The 26,664-nt window shown below is 39.8% G+C and overlaps 1 long non-coding RNA gene and 2 pseudogenes across 1 annotated transcript in view; all 3 read right to left on the reverse strand.

Moving 5' to 3' along the window:
* LOC123574464 (uncharacterized) overlaps positions 1-26,664 on the reverse strand; it is a 201,619-nt gene that overhangs the window by 83,470 nt on the left and 91,485 nt on the right. The window lies entirely within an intron of this gene.
* LOC102119129 (transcription factor Dp-1 pseudogene) lies at positions 13,438-14,874 on the reverse strand (annotated as a pseudogene).
* Positions 20,793-20,924, reverse strand: LOC123574949 (U2 spliceosomal RNA; annotated as a pseudogene).

A 26,664-nucleotide genomic window follows, 5' to 3' on the forward strand; every position in this document is an offset into this window, starting at 1 on the left:
AAAAATTGACTATATCAGCAATGCATAAGCTTTCATATGATTCTACATTTAACCCAACCTTTCACAAACATTCTTCCTTTATCTTCACAACTCTCTTACAGAAGGGGAGAAAATTATCCTTTAAAGATCTAGAAACTCACAGGGCTTACGTGACTTCTTTAAGATCACGAAGCCAAAAATAACAGAGCACAGCTAATTTCACCATGGCCAGAGATGAGAAATGGAGAATGCCATAATCCCAGCTACCAGTCAGGCTCCCTAAGGATCTTCTTGTAAAGTTTCATTTTTATCTTGCCCACAAATGAAGAATTATCCACACAGCATAGTAATCTGAAAAGAGACACTGAAATAATAGAATATTTTAGCTGTAGGCACGCTGACATTTGGTGTTAATTAGCTAACGCTATAAATAAATGAGATGTTATCAAGGTGTCAGAATGTGAGAAGGATCATTCTTACACGTGTACTCTTTAGCGTTAAAAAAATTATTGGCACCTCAGTCCATCACTACCTTTTAGCAGCTAAAATGAAGGTTGCCTGTGGCCCTGCATAACCTGGCAGCTGAGACAGCCAGGATCCAGCTTGACATGCAGCTCACGGGAACAGAGAGGAGAGGGAGAGGCTATTTGCTGAGCAGCTACTGTATGCCAGGTGCTGGGCACCTTACAGTGTGCATTATACACATTTTTTACAATCTTGACAATGATCCTGCCACCAAATTCCTGTGTTTCTGAAATTATAGAGCTGAACCTCAGAGAGGAAGGAGGTAGCTAAAGATCACTGCTGCCAGTTTCTCCTCCATAAACTCACCTTGAACTCCACTGATGAGCATATGTTTCAAGACAGAGTTCTGTTCATCAAATCACTCATTTCATAGCACCATACTCATCAGTGAACATCTTCTGATTTTCCATGGCACTGGCCTGGCATTAATCTGCTATTCTGGGCCTTAGTGCGGATTTCCTATAAACCACTATTTCGTGCCTACTCCAACTTTTGCATGCTTTTCCTCCCTACTGGGATGTCCTTTTCTCCTCATTTTTGCTTGGTCAAAGGGTTTACACCCTTCAAGGCCAAATTCAAAGACTACCCCCCTCCTTCACCTGTCCCAGTAGGATTTATCTATCCCACAGATCTTTTCTCCTTCAAGTGTTGGCCCCAGGGTTCCTTCCTGGGTGAGACCCACCCTCACTCTCCCAGGAAAATTCAGCTATTCTTTCCTCTGGGCTCTCACACACTTCACCCATAGTTCCATTGTGGCACAGCATGTAACCTGCCCAGATACAAATGGAAGCAAATGGCAACATGATAGGATCTTGCAATGGCAAGCCTTAACTGTTGTTTTCTTTTTCCACCAGGTACCACAGTCTTAATTCTAAGTGTATGTTCACACAAGCCATCTATTTACAACACCATTTGGGTCATACTTTACAGTCAGCACTTAATGAAGAAGACAACAAAATGTGTGAACATCTTACAAAAAAATAGGCATAGCATAGATATTAAAACCAAGGAACAAAGCTGCTAAGGATGGTCTGTTAAGGGTGCGAGCTGTAGCATTATGCTGCTATTCCCATGGCTTACAGAGATCAAATGCTCAGTCTGACTTGGATTACGGTGGGAGCCCAGAGTTAGCTTAGCCAGAGACGTCCCTAGGCCGGGCCAGTCTGATTCTCTTGTGAGCCCCGCAGTGTTCTGCTCCCATACGATCTCACCTGCACTCGTGCTTCTGATTCTTGCCCTAGAACACTGATTTTTTTTTCCAGTATTAAGACTTCTTCATCCAAATCCAGTTAGGTTTACTACTATTATAAATAAGCTTCACAATAAGGCATCTGTCATTACCTATGAAAAAGATTGGGATTCAAACAAAGGAATATACACTGTACAACTTTTTTTCTTTCATTCTGATGTCATTACAGATATTATCAGTTTTAAATGTTAAGTTTTGTAGGGCAATATATAAATATCTTTAAACATATTTCCTGAATATAGTTCAAATGTTCCTCTATGATATTTTGATACTTTAACGTATATATTTAAAGTATATACTTCAATAATGAGGAAATAGACAAAAGCAAATCAACATAGATGGCAAAGGACTAAATATGAGACATTACAACCTCTGAAAAAAAAAATACTTGTGACTATGAGCAGATCTTGGTCAAGTCATTTAACTTCCCTGAGGCTCATTTTTCCCATGTGTAATATTTCGATAGCAGTTGCTCTGTCAAGCTGTTTAGGATCAAATGAGATGATGTAAAAACACGTGGCAAACTGTGAAGCAATGCAAAAATAAATGGTATTATCATAGGCCAAAAGATCTCAAGTTTCTGACAGTCTCTCTAATAAAAAAGCTATGGCCTGCTCCTTTTGCATTCACTTGAGAACTCCCAGTTTTGATAAATTAGATTGTTCCAGAAAGAATGGAGCCAAAATTTATGTAAAGAGAAAATCCCTAAGTTTTAGCATCCAGAATTGTATAAAGTATAGTTTGTTGTGAGCGGGAAAAAAGTGCTTGAAGGGGTATATAGAATACCAAATAGTGAACTAGTGTATTAAAAATCCAGTATTTCAGTAATAAGACTTCTTTATCCAAAGGTGGGTTTAACTCTAACTAGGCTCAGGCTACCTCTTGACACTTACTAAACATAAATAGGGACAGACTTCTCAAAAACCTTGGTTCCCAGCCTTTCCTCAGTCTCTTCTAGAGAGACTTCCATTCCTTCACCATTGGCTATCACCTACCATAGTAACATTAACAAAATTATCTCTTATAACAGCTCAAAGAGTTTTAAAAGCATAAAGAAGCATGATACTTAAGCCTTAGTCTGTATTCACGCTTTGCTCCAAATGCAAACAGTATCTCGCATTCTTTCTTTAAAAAGTCCTAAAACAGCTACATAATGCTGCAGCACGCATTCTCTATGACCAGGCAAACTTTTGCAGCTGTTTTTTTTTTTTTTTTTTCTAGCCTGCTAAACCAATGAGAAGGCTCTTTCAGCCCCTTAGTAGGAAAAGCCATTTCTTGCTTACAGTCGGCACTAACATTGATTCCCAATTGCTCAGCCCAAGGCCTACCTATGGAACACCATTAACCATTCTTCAGACTAGAGTAGTCAGGACACTAAGGTTTAACATTTCATATCCATGTTCTCTGGGTAACTATAGCAATCACTTTGTATTTCAGTCCATCTGTGTACATGTCTGTCTCCCCCTAGAGATGGTAAGCTCTTAAGATCACTCAATGAGGACTTTCCATCTTCATATTCTCAGCACCAGCACACAGCCCGGCACAGAATAGATGCTTACAGATTGTTGCGTAAATGAGGAGACTATTTGTATCCAACATACTTCATCAGATTTCATCTTTAGATCTCACTTCCAGCTCAGTACCTGCACAGGTGGACTAGAGAACTCAAATCCAAATGCCTGCTGGGACCAAGAAGGTGGCCTAAATGAAAGAAGACAACCTAGAGCCTGGGATGCAGAGATCAGGAGAACACCTGCCCATCTAAAGAGAGCAGCTCCTTAGGCCCGCATGATTACTGGCATGTAAGAACACAGGTCCATTGTGGTTAGACCCTCTGATTGTTCAAAAGAATCTAGAAAATGTGATTCTCTGCTGGGCGCAGTAGCTCACCCCTGTAATCCCAGCACTTTGGGAAGCCAAGGCAGGCAGATCACCTGAGGTCATGCGCCAGACATCAGCCTGGCCAACATGGTGAAACCCCGTCTCTACTAAAAATACAAAAGTAGCTGGGCGTGGTGGCATGCACCTGTAATCCCAGCTGATCAGGACACTGAGGCCAGAGAATCATTTGAACCGGGGATGCGGAGGTTACAGTAAGCTGAGATCATGCCATTGCACTCCAGCCTGGGAAAGAAAGAAAGAAAGAAAGAAAGAAGGAAAGAAGGAAGGAAGGAAGGAAGGAAGGAAGGAAGGAAGGAAGGAAGGAAGGAAGGAAAGAAAGAAAGAAAGAAAGAAAGAAAGAAAGAAAGAAAGAAAGAAAGAAAGAAAGAAAGAAAGAAAGAAAGAAAGAAAGAAAGAAAGAAAGAAAGGAGGGAGGGAGGGAGGGAGGGAGGGAGGGAGGGAAGGAGGGAGGGAGGAAGGAGAGAGAGAGAGAGAGAGAGAGAGAGAGAGAGAGAGAAAGAAAACGGGATTCTCACTTAAAGTTTCCCTGCACAGGTCAAACAACACAGACCTCTAGCTTAAATCCTCTTACCGGTCTGCTCTGTGCATTGCTTCTACTAGATATTCAGTGACTGGTTAAGTAGCTTAGAAGTAAGTCAGGACCCACTCAGGTAAGTTCCATTCTGGTGGAAAGTGTGACTTGGCCTTGGGACCCCCATAACACATTGTCGTCACATTTCCAAAGAGTTAGCCCTGATTTTAGAAACGGGGCCCCAGGGGCCTCACATTCCTCTTTTTGTCTCTTATGGTCTGTAAAGGGTTTCCAATTACTGCTCTATAGGCTCTAAGACCTGGGCTCCTGTTCCCTTTAAGATTAGCTTTGGCTTTACAAACTAGCAAGCTGTATCTTAAAGCTGGTCTCCGAAGTTAAGTGTATACTGCATTAGAACATATGTCTTTTCGATTTGTGGAGCCTTCGTTCCAGTGAATTATCTCTTGCTCATTATCAACCAATGGCCTTGTTTGTGCATTTGGCAAAAGCAAGGGGAAGAGGAGGATGTGAACTCACTCTTGGCAAGTAGATGCCTTAAAGGACCCCACCCTGCGCTCCCTTGCTCTGAGACATAAAATACCTTTTGTATTAAAGCACGGAGCAGACCTCTTCATCTCGGAAGCATTCCCAAGGAATCAGAAGCCATTGATGTGTATCAGGACTTTAAATTGTTTTGTCAATGTGCATTAAATTGCAATTATCTGCATTAAATTCATTAGCCATTGTACGACCTAATTATCCCATGTTTGCAGAGATTTCAGAATTTACGAAGCTTCCCTTCCTGAGTAACATAATTTTGTAGAAGCCACACCTCTGTCTCCATGCTCTTGCCAATGCTTCAAGGTGGTAGGCGTGCTGAGTCACAGCAGGATAGTCTTTGAAGCCCAGGGACACACTTGGCCTGGACAGGGGAGGTGATGATGAAGAAAAGAAAGCCTATGGCACAATAAGCATCAAAGGGTGGGTTGCACCATCCTGCTCTTGCCTACAGATTTGACCCAGACTTCAGGCTCCTCCTTCCCTGGACTTCTGACTCACTGAAGCCCAGCTACTGCTCCAGTGGCCCCATGTGCTCTGAGGAACCCATGGGTCCCAGTCTACCATCTGTGTTCTGTAACTATCTGAAGATGGGATGAGTCCTCTTAGAATTCCCAATCCCCCATTGTAATAGGAGGGGCTGTGCCCAGTGATGGCACAGAATCACAGAATGTGTGGACCTCTAGAACAATAAGGAACACCTGGTCCAACTCATTTCTTTTCTACATGAAAAGACTGAGGGCCAGAGAATTTAAGTTTCTCACCCAGCTGGGAAGAGAGAGTGTTATATCTCAAGTTGAGGCCCAGGACTCCAGGTTTGGTACTTGTCCTCCACCTTCTAGGTGCAACACTTAGAGATCTGTCTCTGGGTAATTCAGGAGGCCCCTTCCTGCAGCGAGATTGGGGCATATCTTCCAAGTAAGGCTGGATGGGAGAAGCAGGCTCCTTAGAGTCATTCGTTCCCTTGCTCCTCTATTCTACAGATGTCTATGCATGCCTGCTGCAGGTCAGGCTGTGTGTTCCCAGTGATGAGGAAAATCGAGTGCATACTCCCATGGAGTTTACAGATCAGTGCAGGGGAAAGTATTAAAATAATTACATAAATGAACCCACAATTATCCACTTGTGAAAGGAAGGAAGGAAGGAAGGAAGGAAGGAAGGAAGGAAGGAAGGAAGGAAGGAGAAGGAAGAAAGGGAACACAAAGCGTTGTGAGTATAATATTAGAATAATGGGAATCAGGAATGACTGCATTGCAGATGGAGCAAAAGTTGAGATCTGAAGAAAGCTAGCAGCAACTAGACCTAGAGGGAGGGAAAAGAAACATCCTCACAGAGGCACGGGGGTGGGGTTCATGCTCCCTGGATGCTCAGAGTGAGTGGATTTCCAGGGTTGATGCCAACTGATGTGAGCAGCAACGTGAACAACTGAAATAACGTTTCACACTTTGCAAAGAAGAAAGACCAGATTCCACTTAAAGAAACTAGAATCTGAATTTACTAGGAGGCAGTGACAGTGAAGGAAAAGGATGTGATCTGGAATCAGAAAGATTTTGGTTTCAATTCTAGCTTCATCAATTACAAACTGTTGACCTGAGCAAGTCACTTCAAGGTTCAATTTCCTCATTCACGACACTACAGTAAAAATGCCACATAGGGTTGTTGTCAGAGATTAAACATTTTGTACAGCTCTTGGCACAGACTAAGTGCTTGAATTCATTTTCTAGGGCTGCCATGACAAAATATCACTTACTGGGTGGCTTAAGCAATAGAAATTTATTTTCTCCTGGTTCGCAGGTTGGAAGGCCAAGATCAAGGTGACAGCAGGGTGGTTTCTGGTGAGTCTCTCTTCCTGGCTTAATAGATGGTGCCCTTCTTGCTGTGGGTCTTTCTCAGTCCACACACACTCCTGGTGTCTCTTCCTCTTCTTATACGGACAGCAGTCATGCTGGATTAGGGCCCACTCTTAGGACCTCACTGCACCTCTATTACATCTTTAAGGCCCTATCCCAAATACAGTTACATTGGGGGTTAGGGATTCAGCCTGTGAATTTTAAGAAGACATGATCCAGTCTGTAACAGTGCTGAATAGAGGTCATCATTTCTTTCTTCATTTTTTCTCTACCAAATGTAAAAGCAATCATAGAAGAAAATGGACTGATGCTTTTACAATACTTTAAGAATTAGGATGTTCTCTGAGAGTGCTGTGGGTGCACAGTTACTTCTTAGTGAGGTCTACAGTATTTCACTTTACAACCATCTACCCTCAGGTGATAAACCTCATAGGAACCCACTCTGTGGTGAACACTCTCAAAAATAAAGAGGAAAAGGGGAAATTGGAAATGGAAAAACACCTGGGGATGCCTATATGACCATCTGCTCACTTTAAAAAGTCATCAATGCCAAGAAGAATGTCAAGGATAAGGTAATAATAGAACAGTAGAAAATAGAATTAACTGTTGAGAATTGATTTTATTAACTAAAGTTGTGGCTCCAAAACAAGCTACAAATAATTAGAACTAAAAAATGATGAGAAAAGGTAAAGTGGGATCAAAAATCAAATTGTATCAATGAAGAATGGGAGGGGAAAGAAGGAAGAAGGAAAAGTAGCAAAACCTCTAATATCTCTCAGCAGTTAAGAAGGAGGGTTAAAAGTTGCCTTTGTCTGGAAAGTTTAAAAATGAGGATTATAGCTTTACGAATGTTAGTGGAGTGTCTTGTAAATTGATCATAAATATTTTTATTTTAAAATTAGAGTGACCTCTTAAAAACACATCTTTAGGCCGGGCGCAGTGGCTTACACCTGTAATCCCAGCACTTTGGGAGGCCGAGGCAGGCAGATTACAAGGTCAGGAGATCAAGACCATCCTTGCCAACATGGTGAAACCCTGTCTCTAATAAAAATACAAAAATTAGCTGGGCGTGGTGGCGCATGCCTGTAGTCCCAGCTACTCAGGAGGTTGAGGCAGGAGAATCACTTGAACCCGGGAGGTAGAGGTTGAAGTGAGCCAAGATAGCGCTCTGCACTCCAGCCGGGGCAACAGAACAAAACTCGGTCTCGAAAAAAAAAAAACAATCTTTAGACAGAAAACAAAGTATAACATAGTCATTTATTGAACTATACATCAAAAATCAAAAAAGACAACAGAGGACAAGAAGACATAAAATGAAGTGGCAGCATGGTGGTAATGAAAATGGATATAAGTGGCCTGTCTCAAGCTATGTAAAGATTAGAATTTTTAAAAGTCAGTGTTAAGTTGTCCATAAGATCTGCTTCTGCTTCAGTGGCAGAAAGGTAATAAAAGTTTAAAAATGAATTATTGGGCCCAAATATGCCTGCTGAATTTAAATCAAAGAACAGCAGGATTAATTCTGGACACCATGGTGCTTAAAATTAAAAACTTTACGTAAGACTTGCAAGTGTATAAGGCAAAAACTGTAAAAATACATAAGAAATCAAACAAAAACATGCTTGGGTGTAAGAATAGAATTTACTGTTATCAGCCTATTACAGACCCAAGTATTTAGAAAGTAAATGAGGAACTAGAAAAAAATGGATGACACAATAAAAACAGTACATCTAATAGACTTATTTCAAATCTTGTAATGCAAAAATATGGATTACTTTTTCTTTTAAAGTATATGTACTCAGTCTATAAGCAAAAAAAAGTGATCATATGCTAAATCGTGAAGAAAACATTGATGAATACCTTATGGCAGAATTTTTATGGCTAATATTTTCAGATCAAAATGCAATGAGTTAAACATTCATATATGTTAAAAAGAGAAAAAACTCAAATATATAGAAACTAAAAATAACATCCTACACACTACTGTGTGTAAAACACGACAGCAAGAGAGTGAGGCAATGAAAGCAAGAAGTGAGAATGAACGGAAAACAAATCCCATCAGGAGAAAATAGAAGAAATGAAATAATACTGGCAAAAAATGGAAACGAGAAATAATGGAATGAGAAGGGGAAAAAAAGAAGAAGGCAGTGGAATGTAGGGACTACAAGCCCTTTATCTTAGGTCAGGTGAAGCTGGGTTTGCAGCTCGATTTCAATACACACAGCTCTGCAACTTTGGAACATTTAGTTCATTTCTCTGTGCCCTACTTTCTCATGTTTCCCATCTGTAAAATATAACAACTTTATATATAAGATTGTTGTAAAAATTAAATGAAAGTAAATGCCTGGTAAAGCTCACAGCACAGTGTCTGGTGAATAATGGATAAGGGCTCACTAAATCTTGAGAGGCAGAAGTGGTCATGGCTGTTGCTGTAAGAGTAGTGGTAATAGTAGTGTTACTAAAAACTAGAACTTTGAGAGGAAAACAAAACAGACAAGCTCCTGGTCAACCTTTTAACAATATCTGAATCACAGAACAGATCATTAGAAAGGAGGATATGTCATTGTAATTTCTCAGTGATCCTTATGTATTTGTTGATAAACCTATCTAAATATTTAGAACACTCATAATCTCTATCCAATACCACTACTTCTTAAGCAATAAAGAAAAATTTAATTCATCCTATTAATTTCAAATTTCCACACTTGCAGAAGAGATCATAAGGTCTCCAAATTTCATATTGATTAAAATCTACCTTAGAAAAAAAATTTGAAATCAATTCGAAGAATATATCTGATAATATTTTTATGGGCCAAGGGTAGGGGATAATTTCTTAAAGATAAGCATAGATCATAATGAAAAATATTTTTAAATCTGACTACATCAAAATTAAAATCTTTGGTATGATAAAAAACAAAGTTAAATGAAAAGACTAGAAAATATATTTGTGATATCTGCAGGGACAAATAATTAATTTCCAAAATATCTAATAAATTTCAAATCAATAAAGAAAAAAAACCACTTTGGGAGGCCGAGGTGGGCAGATCATCTGAGGTCAGGAGTTTGAGACCAGTCAGGCCAACAAGGCAAAACCCCATCTTTACTAAAAATGCAAAAATTAGCTGGGTGTGGTCGTGCACGCCTGTAATCCCAGTTACTCGGGAGGCTAAGGCAGGAGAATCTCTTGAACCAGAGAGGCAGAGGTTGCAGTGAGCCAAGATCGTGCCACTGCACTCCAGCCAGGGTGACAGAGTGAGACTTCATGTCAAAAAAAAGCAAAGACAAAGACCAGGTGATTCTGAGATGAGAAAACCAGTGGTTCATAAACATGTGAAAAGGTTTTCAAGCTCACCAGTACTCAAGGAAAGGTGAATTAAACAAGGAGATAACGTTTCACACCTAGCAGGTTGGCAAAAACTAAATTTTAAATGTCAATACTGATCTTGCTGAAGCTAGGGGGAAACGGGTACTCTCATCCTCTGCTGGCTGGTATTTAAATTTGAATAATAACTTTCAGAGCAAATGGACATTATCTAGGATCACTGAAAACATTCATGCTGTGACCCAGTCATTCAGTTCCAGGTCTACACTTTGGATAATCTCAGGTACATATTCTGTAAACAGACACATTCACTATGGGATTGTTTGAAACAGCAAAAAGAATTGAACTGCATTTAAATAACAATAAAGAAATACATAAATAAAATGTAGTGATAAAAGTCCAATTGTTGAATGTTCCATGCAGCATATTACTTTCAATGGAAATTTTAGGAAACACAAAAGAATGCTGTAAACCTTTCATAGATTCATATGTATGTTTGCAAAACCATAAAAGATAGACTGGAAGATATTATAATCAATTCATGACAATGATTCCCTCTGGACACCTGAGACAAGAATGACACTGGGAATGTAAAATAAGGGGGACTTCTTTTTTACTTAACTGTGATAAAATACACATAAATGCTGCCATCTTAACCACTTCTACACACGCAGTTCAGTGGCATTTAGTACCTGTATGTTGTTGTGCAACCACCATCCATCTCCAGAATGCTTTCATCTAGCAAAACTGAAACTCTGTGCATATTAAGTGCTAACTTCCCATTTCACTCTCCCTCACTCCCTGGCAACCTTCATTCTTTACGTCTCTGTGAATTTGACCAGTCTGGGTAGCTTATATGAGTGAAATTATAAATATTTTTTCCTGATTGGCTTACTTCACATAGCATAATGTTTTCATTGTTCATCCATGTTGTAGCATGTGTCAGAATTTTAATCCCAGCACTTTGGGAGGCCGAGGCGGGCGGATCACGAGGTCAGGAGATGGAGACCATCTTGGCTAACACGGTGAAACCCCATCTCTACTAAAAATACAAAAAATTAGCTGGGTGTGGTGGCAGGTGCCTGTAGTCCCAGCTACTCGGGAGGCTGAGGCAGGAGAATGGCGTGAACCCGGGAGGCGGAGCTTGCAGTGAGCAGAGATCGCACCACTGCACTCCAGCCTGGACGACAGAGTGAGACTCTTGTCTTAAAAAAAAAAAAAAAAAAAAAAAAAAATTTGCTTCCTTTTTAAGGCTAAATAATATTCCATGGTATCGCTATGCCACATTTCATGTATCCATTCATCCATCAGTGGACACCTGAGTTGCTTCCACCTTTTGGTTCCTGTGAGTAATGCTGCCATAAGCATGTTGTGCAAGTATTTGTTTGAGCCCCTGCTTTTAATTCTTCTGGGTATATATCTAGAAGTAGAATTAAGGGGAACTTATTTTTTTATCTTGAAATTTTCATATGTTTCAGGAAAAACGAAACAAGCCTTGAAGCAAATATACCAAGATGTTGACAACTTTCCAATTCTAGAGGTTGTACTACTTTTTTGCAGTTTTCTCCACTTTGTAGATTTCTCAAAATAAACAAATTATAATAAAGAAGAAACTCTTTTAAAAGAAATCACATAACCAGAAAGACTAGAAACTAAACCAGTCACTCTTATGTATACAAAAAAAAAAAAAAATCTTCAATTACAAACTAAAGAAAATCAATAACAAATAAAAGAACGTTCTATGGACCCAATGAAGCTTATCCTGTGAATGAGAGAATGAAGCCTCAGTAGGGAGCAATCTATTAGAAGTCACTATTAGACTAAGGAAGAAAAGTCTCATGGTCATTTTAATAGATGTGAAAATCTTATTTGCTCCAGTTAGTTTGATCAATTCTAATAAAATACGCTTTGTAACATGGATAAACTCATGTTCTTTAGAAGCAGCTAAATCTGGTCTTGGGAGCCAGATGCCTGGATTCATGTCCTCTTTCTGTTAGTGACTTGGTCAGTTACCAACCTCCTTGTGCCCCATGACCCCCCTGTAGCATGGAAATAATGGTTTAATGTGAGGATTGTATGAAGTTACCTATATAGAAAGAGCCTAGAACAGTGCCTGGCACACAATACCACACAGTAGACACCAATATCAGTGTTTGTGTTACTGGCATTGTTACAATAAAAATAGTATTTTTAGCTCAATATCCTCAAGATTATGCTCAAAGGTGACACTGTACCAAAAACTTTCCATTTACCTCAGGAACAAAGACTGTTGTCTACCACCATTTTTATTATAGAGTCTTGAAACAACATAAGAAAGAAAAGACAGTTAACAGTGATATAGATTAATTAGAAAGAGACAAAGTGCCGTTATATGCTGATGGTATGACTGAATATCTACAAAAGCAGGGGGGTTTTTTGTTTGTTTTTTGTTTGTTTTTTAAATGCCCATGCACGTTTTATTAATAAAAACTAACCAGTGCCAAGTTAAACTAGTCAAACAATTAAAGTCTCTTTATATTCCATAAAATATTACAGAAAAGTTTGTGTTTCAATAAAAAGACTATCATTTTAGAACAGGCAGCTAATAGCAACTGTGCAGTTAATGAGTTTTATGAATAAATTTTAAAAGAGACTACTGCCTGTCCTTAAATTCCTTTTTCTTTTTATAAAAAAAAGAACCATTAAAAATGATTGACAAATTTTGAGCTAAAAAATTGCTAAAACATTCTCTATATTTAATTTCAATTTTATAATAGATTACAGGAAGATACTTATGAAATAAATACATTTGTTTCAGTACATGTCTTTAAATGATAGAATTACAAGTATATAAACAACTATATAATAAAATGTTTCCAAACGCTGCCTGCAAGAAATCAGGCAAATTTTACCATAAGCAATAAACCATTCCAAGCCTTCCAGATAGCCTCCATAGCCGCACCAGCGTGGCAATAAGCTTTAACCAAACAAAAACAAAGAAACAAAAGCACTTTGCAATTTGTTGCTGCAAAATAGGGAGAGAAAAGAGTGTATAAACTTGATGGAATCACAACAGTCAATATAATTTAAGGGACAATAAAGTCAATATTTGATGGTGTTTATTGTTTAGAAAGCTGAATTCTGCTGTTTTGCTTGGGGCTGTTTAGAAAGTCGAATTCTGCTGTTTGCTTGGACATGGTACCACTGAACAAACTCCACAGAGTCTCACCATCTGCCAGCGGGGGCGCCGCCCAAACTCACGCAAATAAACGGCATCAGGTGATCACCGTCCACAACAGGAGGGCGTTTCATTTTCATGAATGTGGATGAAATACAATTGCTTCAGAAACTCAACAAAAAATGTTCAGCGGCAAAAATGAACTCTGCACTTGAAGAAAAATAGAAAATGAAAACACAAAATCCTAAACAGTAAATAAACACTCTGCATCTGTACACTGGTATCAAAACACACATCCACAGCACGTCCTAATCCTACGGGAAACAATCCTTGCTTATCAGAGGTGCATATCTAAATTCAATAGCTTACCAATATCTCCTTGGGAGTGGGCCAAAAGGAAACAGAAAACCCACAATAAAAAAAAAAAAAATTCTTTCCCGTAAACGTTTTCCTGAAGCTGAAATTGAAGTGGGGAGAACGTCAGTCGTCCTCCTCATCCTCGTTGAAGACATTATCCTCCTCGTCGTCCTCCCCGACTTAAGACACCAGGGTCTCCACCCTGGAGCCGCTGTACTGAGACGCATCGGGGCTTGTGGCCAGCGTCCTAGCTGCACCGTTGGTCAGGTCACTGGCAGAGAACCTCGTGCCGTTAGACGTGGAACCTGCCGTCGTGATGAACACGCCTCCAACGTTCCCTGAGCCATTTCTGTCACGTACGGCTCCAGAGCCTTTCGGACCAGACTTCTGGCCATTTTAAGGTCTTCAGCAGAGCAGCTCCCAGACTCCAGCCCGCAGGCCATGCCCATCTGCTTCAGCGCTTCTGTGTCATCGTGAATTTCAAATGTGTTGTCAAAATTAAACAGACACTCGAAATTGTCATTGTAGATGCTGCAGTCGATGATGGTCTTCTTGCTGGTGTTGATGATGATGAAGGGCAGGTGGATGACCAAGTTGGGTGGCAGCGGCTGGCTGGCCTGCTGCTCTGAGTGCCGGTTTCTCTGCACCAGGTTCTTGAAGGCAATTTGCTGTAGAATAAGTTTTGAAGTTGAGACTGTTTCTGTTTTATTCTTTCAAGTCTCCTCCGTCTTTCCACCTCTAAGTTCTGACATTCCTGAGCTGAGTTGGTGGGCAGACCAATCCACTTGATCTCCTTTTTCTCGTTGGAGATGATGTTCATGGCCATCAGCACGTTTACGGCATCGTAGACGCGCCGTCTTATGCTGTTCTGGTCATAACCTGACTCGTTTGGTAAGATGTGGTTGTCGGCAGCACTGAACTCCGAGACCAGCTCGTCCCCCACTTCGTTGTAGGAAGTGGTTCCGTTCCTCTGAACCTTCTCGCAGACCATGGAGAAGTGCCGCAGGCCCCTGGCCATTCTTCTCTCCTTTTCTGTTGCGCTTCCCGGCAGCCCAAGGTGAGGAGTCAGAAGGCTGGCTCTGAGAGGCAAAGTGAGTGCTGGGGATGTGTGGGCTTCCTACCACCAGGGCGTTTGACGCTGCTGGTCTCTGAGGCGTACTAATTACCACTTGCTGGGCAATGTTGACATTGGACTGTCCAAAGGTTTTTGCCAAGAGCTGCTTCCCGAGCGGGTTGACGGTGGAGGGGTGAACGGCCACGAGGGACACCACGACTTTTCCGGGACTAAGGTTTTGGTCTGTGAAGACCTTGAGTTCTCCGTTGGCTTCAATAAGACCGGCATCTTTTGCCATGTTACCAGATCCGGGAAATCAATGCCACAAATGTTCACCTTCCCAGCGAAGAAAAATGATTTTTCTGGCTACCCGGTCTGGCCGCGCCGGCGGGTGCGTGGAGAGCGCACGGTGAGGGGCGCTGGGTGGCGCTGGGAGGGGCGGGGTGGCGCGGGGAGGCGCGGGCGGGGGCCTGGCCGGGCAGTCCCAGCCCTGGTGGGGTCCCAGCCCTGGGCTGAGCGGCGCCAAAAGCAGGTTTTAACTGAAAACCTCCAGAATTAATTTTTTAAGTGTAGAAAATTAACCAGATACAAGATGTACACATAAATAAAATAATAATTTCCTTGCGCATTACTAAAATACAAAGAAATCTAATCTAAATTATAGCAAAGTGTACAAATTATTATACTAAACATATATCTTCATGTGAGTGGCTTTATAAACAAAGCATCAAACTTTGGGACAAATTACAAGAAATTTGAATAAAAGTAAAATATAATTCATTCCTGGATGGTGCTATTCATGTTACTGTGGGATATGATGAGGTTTCTCTTCAAATAATCTGATCTATATTTTATTCTTTAATTCATAGTACCCCCTCCCTTTTTCTCCTTTTTCCCTTTTTGCCTTTGTTAGATGCCCAGGCACGCCACAGTACCAGGCATTATCAGTACCAGCTGACATCCTTTCCTTATCTGAGAAGAGGACTAACTTTCTACCTCATTACAGACACCCCTTCCCCTTCCTCTCCATTTTCTTTTATGTGCCCACCTTACCTAAAAAAAAATCCAATGTTTAGCCAACCGAGATTAGTTTAGATTGTACGACCCGACCCCGACCAATGGGGAATGTACACAGGAGCAGGACTTGTGTCAGGAATGAAGGCTCTCGTGCCCCTTTGTTCAGGTGTGCTCTCATGGCGACTGGCCAAGGAGGCACCCCTCTGCACAGAAGTAAAATTGCTTTGCTAAGAATCCTTTGTCCGAGATCAATTTCCTTAGGATTTTGAGTGTTACTCCTAACATTATATTATAAACATATTGGTTTACCTAAATAAATATATAGATTGAATACAAGGTCAAAAATAATTTCTCTGGATATTTTCTTGGAACTGGAAAAAAAATCCCTAATAGTCAAAAGAAAGAATAAATAAGATAGACTACAAAAAAATTCTGGGATGTGCTAGTTCTGCCAGATATTTAAATGTATTGAAAATCAACAATAATAAAGAGCAACGTATCGGCACAAAGGAAAATAAATATTATAATCCCTGTGTGTGTATATGTGGGAATTTTATGTATAACAAACAAAAGAGCTATCAAAAAAAAAAACACTCAGAAAAGGGAAGAATTAGTCAATATAATGTTTGCAAAATCAAAGTAATTTAGAAAAAGAAGGAAGACCTATAACTCATACAAATCTAACATGTAAATAAATTTCAGCCGGATTTGGGATTTAAAAAAAATTGACCACAGAAAGTTAAAATGAAACAAAAATGAATATTTAAAAAGTGATAGAAGTAATCACAAAAGATAGGTAATTGATAATATTAAAAGAACAGAAACATCTCTATGTTCTCCAAAATTTTTGTTTAAAAAGCAAAAAAAAAAAAAAAAAAAAAAAACAGGGAAAACATTCTGGAAGTATCCTTATCAGCCACATTGCAGCAAAGTGACATTCTGTTTCCCTTTCTCCCTCCTACTCTCTCTCCTTCCCCCTGTACTGTGTTAGGAAGTGGGACATACATAACTCACCTCCATGCCTTCCTCACCTCTGAATGTGCTAGACCCACAGTACATGCGGAACTGCTGAACTGAATCATTAATTACATTAGTGGCAGAAGGAAAATGGCTATTTACAAAAGATGGAATCCAACTAGAAAACTGACATATGGAAAAAGGTTTCAGCTCCCCAGTGATCAAAGAACCCCAAATTAAAACAACCAGGCATTTCTATTTTTCACCTATGTCATTAACAAAAAGCCAAACAAGATCACAGCCCCATGGCCTTAAGCAACAGGACAGCCAGGTTGTGGCCGCTCCTGCCCCTCACTGGAGTGGGAAGCTGCTTAAGATTTACCGCGATGTTTCAGCATTTCTATTTCTTTGATTTGCTTATAAAAAATGCAGTAAAACCCAAGTGTAAGCAGCTTGGCGGCCAGAGACCGTGAATGCCCAGTCTTTCTCTAGCAGCAGTTACTGAAAAACCTCCAAGGGCGGTTTTAATTTCCTCTCCTTGTTCATCTGGGGTCTGGTTTCCCAGGCAGCCAAGGTACTGGGTGAACACAGAGAAACCCATCTATCAATTTTGTGGCTGCCATAGCATGGCGATTTTGAATCTTGCAATAAAACAAGATTAATGGGCTTGACTTCAGTGGGTCTGACATTTCAGCGACAAGGGCTGTATTCGCCAGGTTTCTGCACCTCTCTCCTCTTTGTTTCTCAGCCATTTTGTAATCTCAAGCCAGGTCCCTTATGTTCCCTGGGGCTCCTGAGAGAATCATGTAAAAGGGACATGTAGCATGAGCTAGGAAAAGACAAATCACCCTGATCTCCTCTCTTCAAAGACCAGTGGGAATTTCAGTGGGAAATGGGCTCTCACAGCCATGGTGTTGGGATAAAGCATTAGTCATTTAATGGTGTTGGTAATCACTTTATCCATCAACATGCACTTACCGTGCGCCCAGCACTGTACAGCCACCTGGGAGCAGGGAGAAGCAAGACACAGGCATGGTCACAGCACAAGGGAAGCCAGGTGAGTCAGAGCGAGTCAGATGCTGGGGACAGGACTCTCGGAGAAAGTAGGACTTGAGCAGGACTTCAGAAGAAGGGACATTTCTTCAGGGAGGTGAACAACATGGGGAGATGTTCCCAACTGGAGGACGAGAGGTGGCATGCAGAGATGGGTGTGGGAATGCCATGTTATTTCAGGTCACCATGCCTTCCTGCCTGCTGGTTCCTCACCTAAGACTCCAGCTCAGACCCAGCTCAAGATCCATTCCTGGGCTCCCTTCTTCCTCAGAGCCTTCCCTCCCCCTGCCCCAGAGAGAAGCAACTGCCCCTTCTCTATGCCTCCTCTGCCCCCGACTTATGTTCCCACTGTTACACTCTACACTGACTTATTACTATTATTTCATTGTTTGGAGTTTTCATTAAATTACTATTTACACTGCCTTATCATTATTATATTTATATGTCTGTCTCCTGTGATAGATATTGCGCTTCCTACAAGTAGCAGCACAGTGTCTGAAACACAGTAGGTACTCTGAAAATATTTCTTGTACTTAATCAAATTAATGAAAACTAATTGGTATACAAGTGAAGAGGAGCTTGGACAGTGCTGACGGAGAAGGGAAGGAGAGCAGAGCATGAGTAATAGCAGCTAACAGCTCACCTGTGTATGTAGCATTCACGACTGGCCAGGTATTTAAGCACTTTGCATGTATTCATTAATTTCATCTTCACAACACAGCTATGAGAAAGGTGCTGTTAATATCCCCATTTCACAGATGAGAGTGTGTAGGTGGGGAAGTAAAGGAACTCATCTGAGCTCTCTTAGCCAGCTAGGGAGCAGGCGGGGGTGGAGCTGGGCCCTGGAGGCAGTGGGCTGGCTGCGGAGGAGCTCGCTTTAAACATGATACCTGATGCCTTGCTGCCCCTTGTCACTACAGGTCACGTGGGCTTAGAATCCTAAAGTCTGAGAGGGAAATCTTGCCCTATTCCCTGTTCAGTATAAGAATGGCCATAACTAAATTTAACAAATGGCTGTATATTTTCTGTTTGTTTAAATTCAAGGTTTATTAGTTAACAAGGCAACCTATGGTTTAAAGTATAACAGAAGAAAACTTAGTTTACAAAAACAAACAAACAAAACAATGGGCTGGGAGCAGTGGCTCATACCTGTAATCCCAGCACTTTGAGAGGCCAAGGCGGGTGGGTCACCTGAGGTCGGGAGTTCGAGACCAGCCTGGCCAACATGATGAAACCCCCATCTCTACTAAAAATACAAAAATTAGCTGGGCATGGTGGTGGCCACCTGTAATCCCAGCTACTCAGGAGGCTGAGGCAGGAGAATCGCTTGAACCCAGGAGGTGGAAGTTGCAGTGAGCTGAGATGGCATTATTGCACTCTAGCCTGGGTGACAAGGGCAAAACGTGAGAGAGAGAGAGAGGAAATGCATGATTTTTATCACTTTGGGATTAATAATAATAATAAGACTATGCTCAGCACTTGCCGTACATGATCTTATTTAGTCCTTCCAGCAACCCTTTGAGACAGGTACTACTATTATCATCTCCATTAAGAAATAAGAAGACTGAGGGTTTGTTACACTAGCAACAACAACAACATAAACTTCCAAGAGCTAGGGAATCATGAAAATTTTTAAAAGAGATGCTGTGATGCTAAAGTTAAGGTTGTACAAAGATATATCTGAAAAACATGAAGAAAAACAGGCGTTGCAATATCAATATCAGCAAAAGTAGACTTCATGGGTAAAACAAAGAGGAAATTGTCATTTTTTGTTGTGAAGTCTAATTTATAAAGGCATGAATATTTAATAAATTGCATTGTTAACAAATAAGATTGCATCAAAATATGTTTTTAAATAGAAAGAAATGAAAGGCATAGCAATGAGAGAGGTCAATACACTTCTTTAAAGCTTCAAAAATGAGGAAGGTATACAATAATAATATAAAAGCCTTAAATAATAAAGTTAGTAAGACAGACTTAACACATTGACATTACAATCTGGGCCCTATAAACCTTACACTTTGCTCTAGTGCCAATTTATGGCCTATATTGGATGACAAAGAAAATTTTAGTTAAAAAATCTCTCCAAAATAGAAACTACATGGACTCATTTTCTAAGTCAAATGAAATTTGTATTTTAAAAATCCAATCACTTGAAAATATGAAAAACAGTATCCTAAATAATTCTAGGGTAAAAGAAAAATTGAAAGAGTAATTATTAAATGGTTACAAAAATGAAAATGAGGAGGCTACATATCAATACCTCTGCAGTAATCAAAAACTGATTTATTGCATTAAGTGTATTTATTACCAAATAAAAAAATAAATATAAATTAAGTAAATGACATATATTACAGACAAAAAATGAAGGAAAAGAGGAGGAAAAATAATGATATAAACAAAAATTAATGATTAGTAAAAAAAAATGTAAAACTGATATGTTCATCCAGAGGCTGCTTTTTTCATTAAACCCATAAACTATGCAAAACTTCAGGAAAAGCAAATGACTATTCAAACTTAGGAGTAAGAATAGATCTCTAGCTATAGATGAGGAAGAAAATAAAGAATAACACTTTAAACTCTATCCTAATAGATTTGAAAATCTGTATTAAAAATCCTTTAAGATTGTATATGCCATGGACACCCAACTCCTGCTACTGCAGGAGAAGAGATAAGCTCTGCCAGATATTAAAAGATATTATCATGCTATAGTAAATAAAAATGTATGGTACTGAGGCATGAATCCACAGACAGGTCAAAGGAAATGAATGTAGAGTACATAAATTGACACAAATTTATTCAAAAATTTAGCATATAATAAAAGCAGTGTTTAGAAGAAGTGGAGAAAAGAGATTATTTGCCAAGCAGATCAAATATAAATATATATATGTATAATTATTAAACACCACAAAAATGAGAGTTTAAAAATAATTTCACAAAGCAGACATCTTTCTAACTGTAACACAAAACCTAAAACTTATCAAAGGAAAATATGGGATCAATGTAATAACTTAGATATAAAAAGTTTTCTGCATGACAAGAACATTAAAAAAGACAAGCAATAAACTATGAAGAAATATTTTAAATTTATATCACAACTGGGTAAATTCACCAATATAGGTAAAGAACTATACAAATCAGTAAGAAGTGGAATGCTTTAATAGGAAAATGGACAAAGTATATGAAGACGTATTTCCCCAAAACAGAAAAAGAAATGGATTTTCTTCATACGAAAAAAAAGTCAACCTTTTTTATAACAAGAACAGTGTAATTAGAACTTATGCTGAGTTTTAAAAATTTACATATCAGGTTCATAAGCATCAAAAAGTTTGATGAAATTCAACTTTGGAAAAACTGTAGAGAAAGAGATACTCTTAAACACTTCTGATAAGAACAGATACTACACTTGATCTTAGCCAAAAGGCCAAGAAGTGATACTCTTAAACACTTCTGTAGAGAGTGTAACTTGATATCACCTCTGTAAAAGGTAATCTGATCATATCTATCAAACTTTAACTTAATTATTTCACTTCTAGATTATATATTCTACAGATAAACCCATGTATTATAAATATATTCATTGCAGCAGTGTTGTGATAGAAAATATTAGAAACAGTTTAAATGTTCGATATTTGATGGTTAAATATAGTACAAACATAGGATGGAAAAGTATACAGTCATTATAAATAATGAAGCAGCGCTATAAAAATTTATATAAAGTGATCTGCCAGATATTTATTAAGTGAAAAAGCTAGATGTAAACAAATTTATATAAATTACCATATGTATAAATATACAGACTCTTACATATACATGTATATTCTTACAATCTGTATATGCATGCAATATCTCAGGCAGGATACACAAGATTCTGATATTAAGTACAAGCAGACCTCGTTTTGTTGCATTTTATTGTGCTTCTCAAATACCACATCTTTACAAATTGAAGGTTTGTGTCAACGCTGTGTGAAGCAAGTCTGTCAGCGTTATTTTTCCAACAGCATGTACTCACTCGTGTCTGTGTGTCATATTTTGGTAATTCTCATAATATTTCAAACTTTTTTATTATTATTATATCTGTTATGGTGACCTGTAATCTTTTAAATGTTACTATTATAATTGTTTTGACAGCTCCACCAACAACCTGTTTGTTCTCTGTCCTTTTCCCTTTCCCGGGACCTCACTGTTCTCTAAGACATGACAAACTTGAAATTAGTCCACTTAATAGCCCTAAAGTGGCCTCTAAGTGTTCAAGTAAAAAGGAAGAGTTGCACATCTCCCACACTAAATCAAAAGCTAGAAATGATTAAGCTTAGTGAAGAAGGCATGTTAAAAGCCAAGACAGACCATAAACTACACCTCTTGTGTCTAATAGTTAATCAAATTGTGAATGCAAATGAAAAGGTTTTAAAGGAAATTAAAAGTGCTACTCCAGTGAACACTCACAATAAGAAAGTGAAACAGCCTTATTGCTGCTACGGAGAAACTTCTAATAGTTTAGATAGATAAAACTAGCCACAATATTCCCTCAAGTCAAAGCCTAATCCAGAGTAAAGCACTAACTCTCTTCAATTCTGTGGAGGCTGAGATAGGTAAGGAAACTGCAGAAGAAAAGTTGGAAGTTACCAGAGGTTAACCTGTGAGGTTTAAGGAAAGAAGCTGTCTTCATAAAAGTACAAGGTGAAACAGCAAGTGCTGATGTAGAAGCTACAGAAAGTTATCTAGAAAATCTAGCCAATATCATTGATGAAGGTGGCTACACTAAACAGCATATTTTCAATGTAGCTTAAATAGCCTTATATTGGAAGAAGATGCCATCTAGGATGACATTCATAGCTAGAAGGAGAACTCAATGCCTAGTTTTAAAGCTTCAAAGGACAGGCTGCCTTTCTTGTTAGGAGTATGCAGCTGGTGACTGTAAGTTGAAGCCAATGCTCATTTACCATCCTGAAAATCCCAGGGCCCTTTAGAATCAGGCTGAACCTGCTCTGTCTGTGCTCTGTAAATGGAAGAACAAAGCCTGGCTGACAGCACAGCTGTTTACAGCATGGTTGACTGAATATTTTTAGCCCACTGTTGAGACCTACTGCCTACAAAAAAAGATTTCTTTCAAAATATTACTGCTCATTGACAAAGCACCTGGTCACCCAAGAGCTCTGATGGAGATGTGCAAGGAGAGCAATGTTGTTTTCATGTCTGCTAACATGATATCCATTCTATAATCCATGGGTCAAGGAGTAATTTCTACTTTCAAGTCTTATTATTTAAGAAACATATTTTGTAAGGCTATATAGCTGCCATAGATTAATTAATGCTATAAATGTCATTAAGAACATTCGTAATTCAAGGGAGGAGACCAAAATATCAACATTAACAGAAGTTTTGAAAAAGTTTATTCCAGCCCTCATGAATGACTTTGAAGGGTTCAAGACTTCAGTGGTGGTAATAACTGCACATGTGGTAGAAATAGCAAGAAAACTAGAATTAAAAGTGGAGCCCAAAGATGTGACTGAATTGCTACAATCTCATGATACAACTTAAATGAATGAGGAGTTTCTTCTTATGAATAAATGAATGAGCAAAGAAAATGGTTTGTTGAGATGGAACCTATTCTTGGTGAAGATGCTGTGAACATTGCTGAAATCACAGCAAAGGATTTAGTTGATAAAGCTGCAGCAGGGGTTGAGAGGAATGAGTCTAATTTTGAAAGTTCTACTTTGGGTAAAATGCTGTCAAACAGCATTGCGTGCTACAGAGAGCTTTTTCATAAAGGAAGAGCCAATTGATGTAGCAAACATTCATGTTATCTCTTTTTTTTTTTTTTTTTTTTTTTAAGACGGAGTCTCACTCTTGTTGCCCAGGCTGGAGTGAAATGGTGCAATCTTGGCTCACTGCAACCTCTGCCTCCATGGTTCAAACTTCCCAAGTAGCTCAGATTACAGGCGCCAACCACCGTGCCCGGCTAATTTTTGTGTTTTTAGTAGAGACAGGGTTTCACCATGCTGGCCAGTTGGTCTCGAACTCTCAACCTCAGGCAATCCACCTGCCTCGGCCTCCCAAAGTGCTGGGATTACGGCGTAAGCCACCGCGCCTGGCCAGTGTTATCTTATTTTAAGAAATTGTCACAGACACCCCAAACTTCAGCAACCACCAACCTGATCAGTCAGTAGCCATCAATGTCAAGGCAAAACCCTCTGCCAACAAAAGAGATTATGACTTGCCAAAGGCTCAGATGATCATTAGCATATTTTAGTAATAAAGTATTTCTTAATTAATGTGTGTACATTTTTTAGATATAATGTTATTGCACACTTGATAGACTACAGTATAGTGTAAACATAACTTTTACATGCACTAGGAAACTACAAAATTCATGTGACTTGCTTTATGATGACATTCACTTTATTGTGGTGTTGGGAAGCAAATCTGTAATATCTCTGAGGTATGCCTGTAGCAGCCTCTGGAGAGGGACAATGGGTGATGGGGCCAGGGGATGGAGACAGCCTTTTGTTTCACTATGAAGCCTTTTGAACGTTTTGCATTTTGTACATGTTTATATTGCCCATTTAAAAGCAAATGGAAAATTTTTGAAAAATATGCCAGAAAATATTCTTACTAAAACAGCTACAAAACGATTACCAAGAAAAAACTAACATCCTAAATAGCAAGTAAATTGGGCAAAAGACAAGACCAAAGAATTCACCAAAGAAGTATGGTCAATCACAGAGCGAGACTCCGTCTCAAAAAAAAAAAAAAAAAAAAAAAAAAAAAAAAAAAAAAAAAGAAGTATGGTCAATCAGTTCAGTCTCAAAAAGAAACAGTTAAAAAAAATGCAATGTTTCTCAACTGAACATGCACAATGGGCCAGTGATTTGCCTACATTCTCTATAACAGACACGTGAAAGGGAGAGGGTATAGGAGAAAGGGAAAACAGGAAGGAGGGATGGAAGGAGGGAGAGGGAGAAGTGGGGAGAAGGGAGGATGCCTAATCTCTAGGTCCCTGGGTGGGGCAGAGGGGAAGGTGCAGCCTACAGGAAACTGTGACACTTCTTCCAGAGCAGGAAACCGGAGCCCAGGCTGCATGTTCACTTTAAAAACCTGTCCAAGGCTTATTATCCCTATAGTATTTATAATCACAGCCCCACGCAAATGTATGTGGATTTCCCTCCCTCCTCCCTATTGCAAAGTAAAAGCCTTAATAAGTCACAGAACAGGGCACCTCAGGAAGACACTGGGAACGAGATCAACTGCCTCCTTCAAAAGTTAACCATTCCTAGAACAGTAATGATGACAATACCAGCAATTGCAAGCTATTGTTGCCCTACTTTTAATATCTCACCTCATTTAATCCCCCCAGTAGCCCTATGATTTAGGATTTATCTCCACTTCATAGATGAAGACATGGTGGTTTAGAGCAGTTACATAACTTGCCAAACATACCATGTGCCAAAGGTGGGATGGCAAGGATTTAAAACCAAACTGCACTGCCCTCTTAGATGATGTCTAGATAGAGACTGTTTCCTCTCTACCCTGAAAAACCACACATAGTATAGAAGAGATGGCCAACTTCACAATCAGGGATGGCCAGGTCCCCCAATACCCACATCCTAATCCATATGGATCAGAGCCAGAGTGAGGAGACGGGGTGAGAACTGGTCACTTGCTGACGTTAGCACGGAGAGAAATGATTAACAAATCAAAGAGATTAGTTTCCATGGAAACCATCCACCTAAAGGGATATCAGTGTGTTCCTGGACGGATGGAGGAGCTTCTGAAATCTTAATAACGGGCCTGAAGGAAGATAAGCTGTCAGGCTGGAAATAGTAAGATCTCACTGTTCAATCTTTGTTGAAACACCTATTGGGCCAAGCAAAGGAGCTATATTGTAGTCAACAAAACTTCTGTTGACTAATAAGGAATTTTAGAAAAGTAAAGTTGGATGAGTCACTAGTACTTGTTCATATCTATCCAGGAAGAGGGCTTGTCTGAAAGCACCCCAGACACCAAATGTCGACTCTTTTTAGTTCTCATTCCACTTGCCCCTTTGTGCTCCTGGGTACAGGCGATCACACTTGTCCTCTTGTCCCCCTTCCCTCCCTCTCTGCATCAATCCTTCCTTAGACTCCTAGCCAAGATTCTCTTCTTCTTCTTAAACAACCCAATTGTCTGTCTGCCATCCACCTTCTCTGTACATTTCCTTAAGTGACCAGGACTTCCAGTAGCCCGTACTGACAAGCCCCCAGGTAGTGTCTCCAATCCTCACCCCATCTCCACCTGGATGTCCCACAAGCACCTGTACCCTTGTCCCAACTGAAACCACCCTCTCCTCCTATGCTTCTTCCTCCTCTCTCACTGCCTAGCTTGGCCTAGTGAGACCATCATGCATCCAAATACCCTAAGAATATACTCAACCATTCCTTTTTTTCTTCCCCTCCAGAATTCAATCAGTAATCACTTTCCTCCAATTCTACTTCTTCAATTATCTCACCAATCTACTGTCTCTTTTCCATCTTCATAATGCAACCTTGGAGTAGGTCCTCCTCTTCTCACACATTGCCATATCAAAAGGGCCCTGAATGAGACTTTTCACAATTTATCTAATCCATGTTCTGTGCTATCATCACTGCTAGCTTTCCAAAAATCCAGTCATGCTTTCATGGTTTAAAAGCCTCCATTGTTCCCTCAGCATCCAGGCTATCACTTTACAATCTGACCCTGTATTATCTTATTCCTGTCCTGTACCCCTTTCCCTCCTCTACCTCAACGTCCCTTGTCATTCACTGAAGACAGTATCAAGCATCTGGCCTCCTGGCTGGGACCCTCATGCCCCTTCTCCACTCAGGGAAGGCCCACTAATCCTCCCATGCTCCTGGATGGGAAGCCTTCACTGGCTTCCCAGAGCATTCACCTCTCCTCTGCTGTGTGTTCACCAGCACTAAGGAGATGAGGAATAAAAATAACAGTAGCCAACATTTATTGAGTGCTATGAGCCATGCACTGTGCTGTCACTAACCTGATGGACATTGTCTCAGTGAGCCCTCACTGTAGCCCTCTCAGCCCACCTGCTTTACAACTGAAGGCACAACTGCTAACACCTGTGCTCTGTATTCTCTGCTGACTTATCTGGCTCCCCATTAGATTGTACGCAAGCTTCCAGGGATCTGCATATTTGCAGA

Source organism: Macaca fascicularis, chromosome 7 (genome assembly GCF_037993035.2).
Source record: "Macaca fascicularis isolate 582-1 chromosome 7, T2T-MFA8v1.1".
Lineage (NCBI taxonomy): Eukaryota > Metazoa > Chordata > Mammalia > Primates > Cercopithecidae > Macaca > Macaca fascicularis.